The following is a 5862-nucleotide window of genomic DNA, read 5'->3' on the forward strand; positions in this document are numbered from 1 at the left end:
ACAATAGAGTGAGGTCGAATCCCACAGGAATTGATTGATCAAGCAACTTTAATTGGAAGAATGTTCTAGTTGAGCTAATTCAAAATTTGGGTTGAGAGTTGCAGAAAATAAAATGCGGGAATGTAATGACGGAAAAGTAAATGGTAGAATTAAAGAACTGGAAGTAAATGACTGAAATTAAATTGCTGAATTATAAATGGGAATGGGGTGTTTGCTCATGAAAATAAACGCAGAAATTAAAGAGAATGGGTGAGATCAGAATTGGGGAGTTCATTGGGCATAGGAGATGTTGCAATTCTCCGAATCAAGTTCATTTTCATCTATTCCTCAATCAATGCACTCATTGATCTCCTTGGCAATCTTAATTGATTGAATTACAATTTCTTGCAATTCAATCTCTCAAATCTTGATTAATAGCCAATTCCTTGGTCAATTGCTCATGAGAAGAGATGAAGTGTGGTCACTGATTATACCACATGCATTTCCCAAATCAAGTTGAGAGGATTATAGTCACATATTTATCCAAACCCAATTTGGTCCAGCATAAGAAAGCATTTCTAGCTTGATCTCTTCATTCCTCTTTCAAGGTTCAGAAGGGATCCAAGTTTGAATAGTTTCTTTTCCAAGATAACTATCCAATGGGATGAAGATTGAAAGCTTTCAAGTAAAATCAAGAGAAAAGATAGAAGAAGAATGAAGAAAACTAATATTGATCCATCAAATTACAACAGAGCTCCCTACCCAATGAAATGGGTTTAGTTGTTCATAGCTCTAAAAAATGAAAACAAAGATGGAGAATACATTCTGGACTAGAAGAGCAGAGAAAGTAAAATAGAGAGTAATGCTTTCCCTTCAGAACTCTTTCCAACTCTCCAAAAAATTCCCTAAATAATTCAAAGCTACTCCTATATATACTACTCTTCTATTCTTCTAGTTGATTCTTCAAGTCTTGGGCCTTTGGATCTTCAGTTTGGAGCAGTTCTCTTCTTCACTTGGGCTTGGTTTTACTTGCAGAGAAAAAGTGTGAAGTGGGCAGAGACTTTAGCTCAAGACGTTAGAGGTGTTAACATTCAGTGAGAAAATGGGTTCGAAAATGTTAGTGTCATTCAACTTTTTCACTAACGTTTCTTACCCAAGTAAAGGCCACGTTAACTTCAACGTTAGTGGCACAAACGTTGCCACTAACGTTGCCTCTTTGTCCTTCGCACACGTTATTGGGACTCAACTTTCCCAATAACGTTGAGAGCCTCCCCCTTTCCCACGTTAGAGTCCACGTTAACTTAGTTAACGTGGATCTTTTAACGTAGGCATGCCAATCTTCGAGAACGTTAGTGACACTCAACATTGTCACTAACGTTCCAATATGCCCCTATTCACGTTAGAGTCCACGTTAACTAGGTTAACGTGGCTTCTAACGTGGCTTTGCACACCATTTCCAACGTTAGTGACAATGTTGAGTGTCACTAACGTTGGCTCATCTTTCACTCATTGCCGTTAGCTTCCACGTTAACTAAGTTAACGTGGCTCCTTGGGGTTTTGTGGTTGCTTCCAACGTTAGTGACAATGTTGGGTGTCACTAACGTTGTCGACCATTCTCGCCTCTCACGTTAGCTCCCACGTTAACCAAGTTAACGTGGAAGTTAACGTGGTACATTGCACCTTAGGCCAACGTTAGTGACAATGTTGAATGTCACTAACGTTGGCTTCCTTCCCCTTGTTGATGTTAGAGGCCACGTTAACTAAGTTAACGTGGACTCTAACGTGGCCACTTATGATCATTGGCCAACGTTAGTGATAATGTTAAGTGTCACTAACGTTGGCTCAAAATCCTTCCTTCATGTTAGAGCTCACGTTAACTTAGTTAACGTGACTCTTAGCATGGGCAATGATGGCTTCGAGAGCGTTATTGGCAATCACTTTTCTCATTAACTTTGCAGGTTACCTCCCATTTCACGTTAGTGGCCACGTTGATCAGATTAACGTGACTGCTAAGTGGTTCCTCCTTGCTTCCTTTGGTCCTGAAATCAAGCAATAGAGTGCATCAAAGTTCTAGTCCAAGTCATGGGTGATGCAACATACAATTTGTCACTAAATTCATGCAAAATCCTCATGAAATCATGTAAAATGCACAATGTATGCTTGAATCAAGGTGTAAGTGAATATCTACCCAAAACTAGCTTATTTCATAAGGAAATACATGAAACTATCCTAAAAACAGTAAAGAAAAGGCCAGTAAAACTGGCCAAGATGCCCTTGCATCACAACACCAAACTTAAAGCTTGCTTGTCCCTAAGCAAGTACTGGAACAAGAGAATGATGAATGGAATGCCAAGAGAAATGAGTCATTCTTGTGGAGGTCATGTTACTGATTTTATGGTGGTTTCATGCATAGCAACTTAGGTTCATTCCATTACTAGCTTTCAGACCTTTATCATGCTCTAAAACACTGGTTTTGCTTACATACCATGAGACTTTTATTGATCCTTTTATTGTCATTTCAGGGTTTATTTGTGTTCTTCAGGCTAGGTGCTCTGTAAGGGGGCAACTCTTTAAATTAAGCTTTCAGCCAACACTCCCGAACCAGTTGGTTCAAGGTGCTAGGTGTTGAAACACCCCTACGGACTTACTTCCTCAAGTCTCTCCCCCATACATACACACCACAGGCATATGATTTATTTATTTTCTTTTCTTGAGACCTTGGTGTCCAGCACCTCTTTGGGTTACTAAATGCTCTGTAGTGAGGGTTACTCTTGATAGTGGACTTTCAGCTGATAATCCCGAGTTAGTTAACCCAAGTTACCAAGTGATAAGTGTAACACCCTACCACACTAAGCTTTACGCTTAAGTCGTAAAACAAATGTGGTGTGGTATTACGACCTCTAAAATAAAATGAGTACATATAATAGCAGAAGAATTATAATATGCTAGGAGCCTTGAAGAAAAGGGGAAAATAAAAATCGCACAATAAAGGCGCAACGCTCAAGGGACGAGTTAACTTACGTGCTAAGAAAACCATAACTATCAAACATAAGCTAACAGAAGTGGGAATAGAGTGCCAAAGATACAAAATATCAAGCTCCTAACTCAGCCTGCGAAGTCAAGACTGGCCGGAGAATATTTACACATATATACATACGTATCCAAACCCAAAAGTACATATACACAATCCTGCCTCTCCATAAACCTCTAAGAGGATAAAAAAGAATAAGTCATGCGGAGAGAAATCTAAGTACATATATATACATCATAGCATAACAAAATATCCCAGTAACCACTTCGCTTCAAGAGTCCAGACGCCTAACAAGATGCCTCTCGACCTGCATCTGAAAAACAACAACATAGTATGGAATGAGAACCGGAGGTTCTCAGTATGGTAAAGGTGCCACACACATAATATATAAGGTTCTGGGAATGCCAGAGGCAATCCTAGAACACCGACACTCAGATTATAGAGCTTAAAGTATTAAACAGAAGCCATAAAAGGTGGTTCTCTAAAAATATTTAATCCTAACTTAACTTAACCTTAAATCTAAATCCCATACTGCCATTCCTCCATACCTCCAACTCCATCATGCATTTTCACAGACAACTAAACAGACAAAGGCGAACACAAGAAGGTTACAAGTACTGCAGATAACAAATATACATTTAACATGGCAAATACAGATAGGCACACCCAATTAGAGCACAAGCAAGTAATTCAAGTAATATGCATATGATGCATGCCTGTCCTATGGCTGATGAGGCTCATCTGTCGGTTATCCAGCCAACCCGACAAGTCTGAATTGTCCTTAGACGGTCCCCCGACGTGCATCCCCAAGAGTCTATGCATAGATTTTTCTCAAATAATCAATATTGCTCAATGGGGGTAACATTCCCGGGAATTTATATAGTGCCCGGTCACACTTACGTCGTAGGGTCAACAGAGTATCGAGTTTTCAACCTGGTACACGTGGTGGCAAGCCACGGCACTTAATCCAGGGAATCTCGTATCTCAGATTATTCAAATTCATAAGCCATTTAAATAATTTAATTATAATTCATCAATATCCACATCATTCTCAATCACATTTCATTCATCATCATACATCAATCATATTCAATCCTTATCCTTCATTATCACACCTCCCACTCCGTCTATCAATAGTTCTAATCCAAAACATAATTCATTCTTTTCTAAATGAATCAAACTTAAAACATGCTCATTTTCTTAATAACTCAAAATCAAACCATAACCTTTAAATCTAAATCTTTTTAAATAATCATATAAACAAAATCTCTAATTTTTATAAAATTTCGGCAGCATTTCCTCTAAAACTCGGACTTTGCCACCCTTTTCGGGTCCAAACCTGCATTCTTCTCAATCCAACATTCTCTTCCTCATTATCAAAACAATCTCCACAAAAATCTACTTCAGATCAAAAATTAAACTCATACAATATTCAAATCCAACAACCAAAATTCAACTAAGAATCATAGTTCACAATTCCTAGGCTTTTAACACAAAATACCTCAAATCAATAATTCACCGAATCATTAATTAATCAACAAGCACCAAACTAACCATGTTCATCAATAATAACATTCACCATCCAAAATTAATAACTAATTATCCAATAAACTTCAACCAAATATATTCATCGAAAAATTACTAAACATTAAACATACGCCCGCATTCCAACTTATCCTATGGTCACCTAGCCTAAGTTTTCACAGAACATTATATATTAAATGCAAGAAACCTAAACCATACCTTGGCCGATTTCCACGTAACGACCAAAGCTATTTATTCAAAACCAAGACAACCCCTCAAAACTCAACTAATCCGCTTCCTCCAAGTTCCAGTATTCACAGTTTCAAGCTCCAATTATTTATTTTCAACCTAATACACATTCATAATACATATATACCCAATTTAATACTCAAAGCTCAAATTTAATGAAAATAAAATAGAATTATCGTATCCTCACCTTACCCAAGCTTCACATAAGCAAGAGTGAACGTTTCTCTCAAACTAATTGGATCCTAAAACATCAGAAATCAAAGAAATTCAATATTCCCACTTAAAATTCGAAAATTGGGGGAAGATGAAGCTGAGAGTGAAATAGCAAGTTACCTATGAAATTGTTCCGGTAGAAATGTAGAGCTCGACGCGGTGAACGCGTGGCCGCAAATGGTGCGGCGATTGGAGCTCGGACGGAGAAGTTACGGGGATCGGGAATTAACGTGAGGGTTACGGGAATGTTTCTCGTTTCTCTTCTCCCTGGAAGCTGAAAGCTTCGTTGCTGCAGTAATGAGGGAGAAGACAAAGCTGGGTTCATTTAATAGGGCTGGTCCGGTTGAACCGACAGCCCGGTTCGGGTCCGGTTCAACCGGTTCGGTCCTTTCGGTCCAATCTTGGACCGTTTTCTTCAAATTAGTGTCAAAATTCTCGTTTCGGTGAGTTCTACCCTATTTTGATATAATATTCGCATTTCTAATCCTCCTTATTAAAAACTAATTTATTGACTAATTATCTACTAATTTAACCGGGGTTTACATCCTACCCACCTAATAAAGAATTTTGCCCTCAAAATTCAAATATAGTTACCTGAAAAGAGATGTGGATAGTCCTTTCGCATATCCGATTCGAGCTCCCAGGTATGTTCCTCGATACCAGCTCGACTCCAAGCTACTTTTACCAATGATACTTCCTTTCCGCGTAATCGTTTAATATTAGTATCATCAATTCTCACTGGAATTACTGGAAGTGTTAGATCTTCTCTTACTTGGATTGGTTCTGGTTCCAGAACATGACTTGCGTCAGGAGTGTACTTCCTAAGTTGAGACACATGAAATACGTCGTGCAAATTCGAAAGATAT

At 38.4% G+C, this 5862-nt stretch overlaps 1 long non-coding RNA gene across 1 annotated transcript; it reads right to left on the minus strand.

Moving 5' to 3' along the window:
* Positions 1–3062: 3062 nt before the first annotated feature.
* On the minus strand, positions 3063–5319 carry LOC130941661 (uncharacterized). The gene is made up of 4 exons (XR_009070691.1): positions 5117–5319; positions 4971–5025; positions 4754–4882; positions 3063–3323 (listed from the first exon to the last, which is right to left on the minus strand). It is a non-coding gene; the product is annotated as an uncharacterized LOC130941661 (long non-coding RNA).
* Between the last annotated feature and the right edge of the window lie 543 nt (positions 5320–5862).

Source organism: Arachis stenosperma, chromosome 7 (assembly GCF_014773155.1).
Source record: "Arachis stenosperma cultivar V10309 chromosome 7, arast.V10309.gnm1.PFL2, whole genome shotgun sequence".
NCBI lineage: Eukaryota > Viridiplantae > Streptophyta > Magnoliopsida > Fabales > Fabaceae > Arachis > Arachis stenosperma.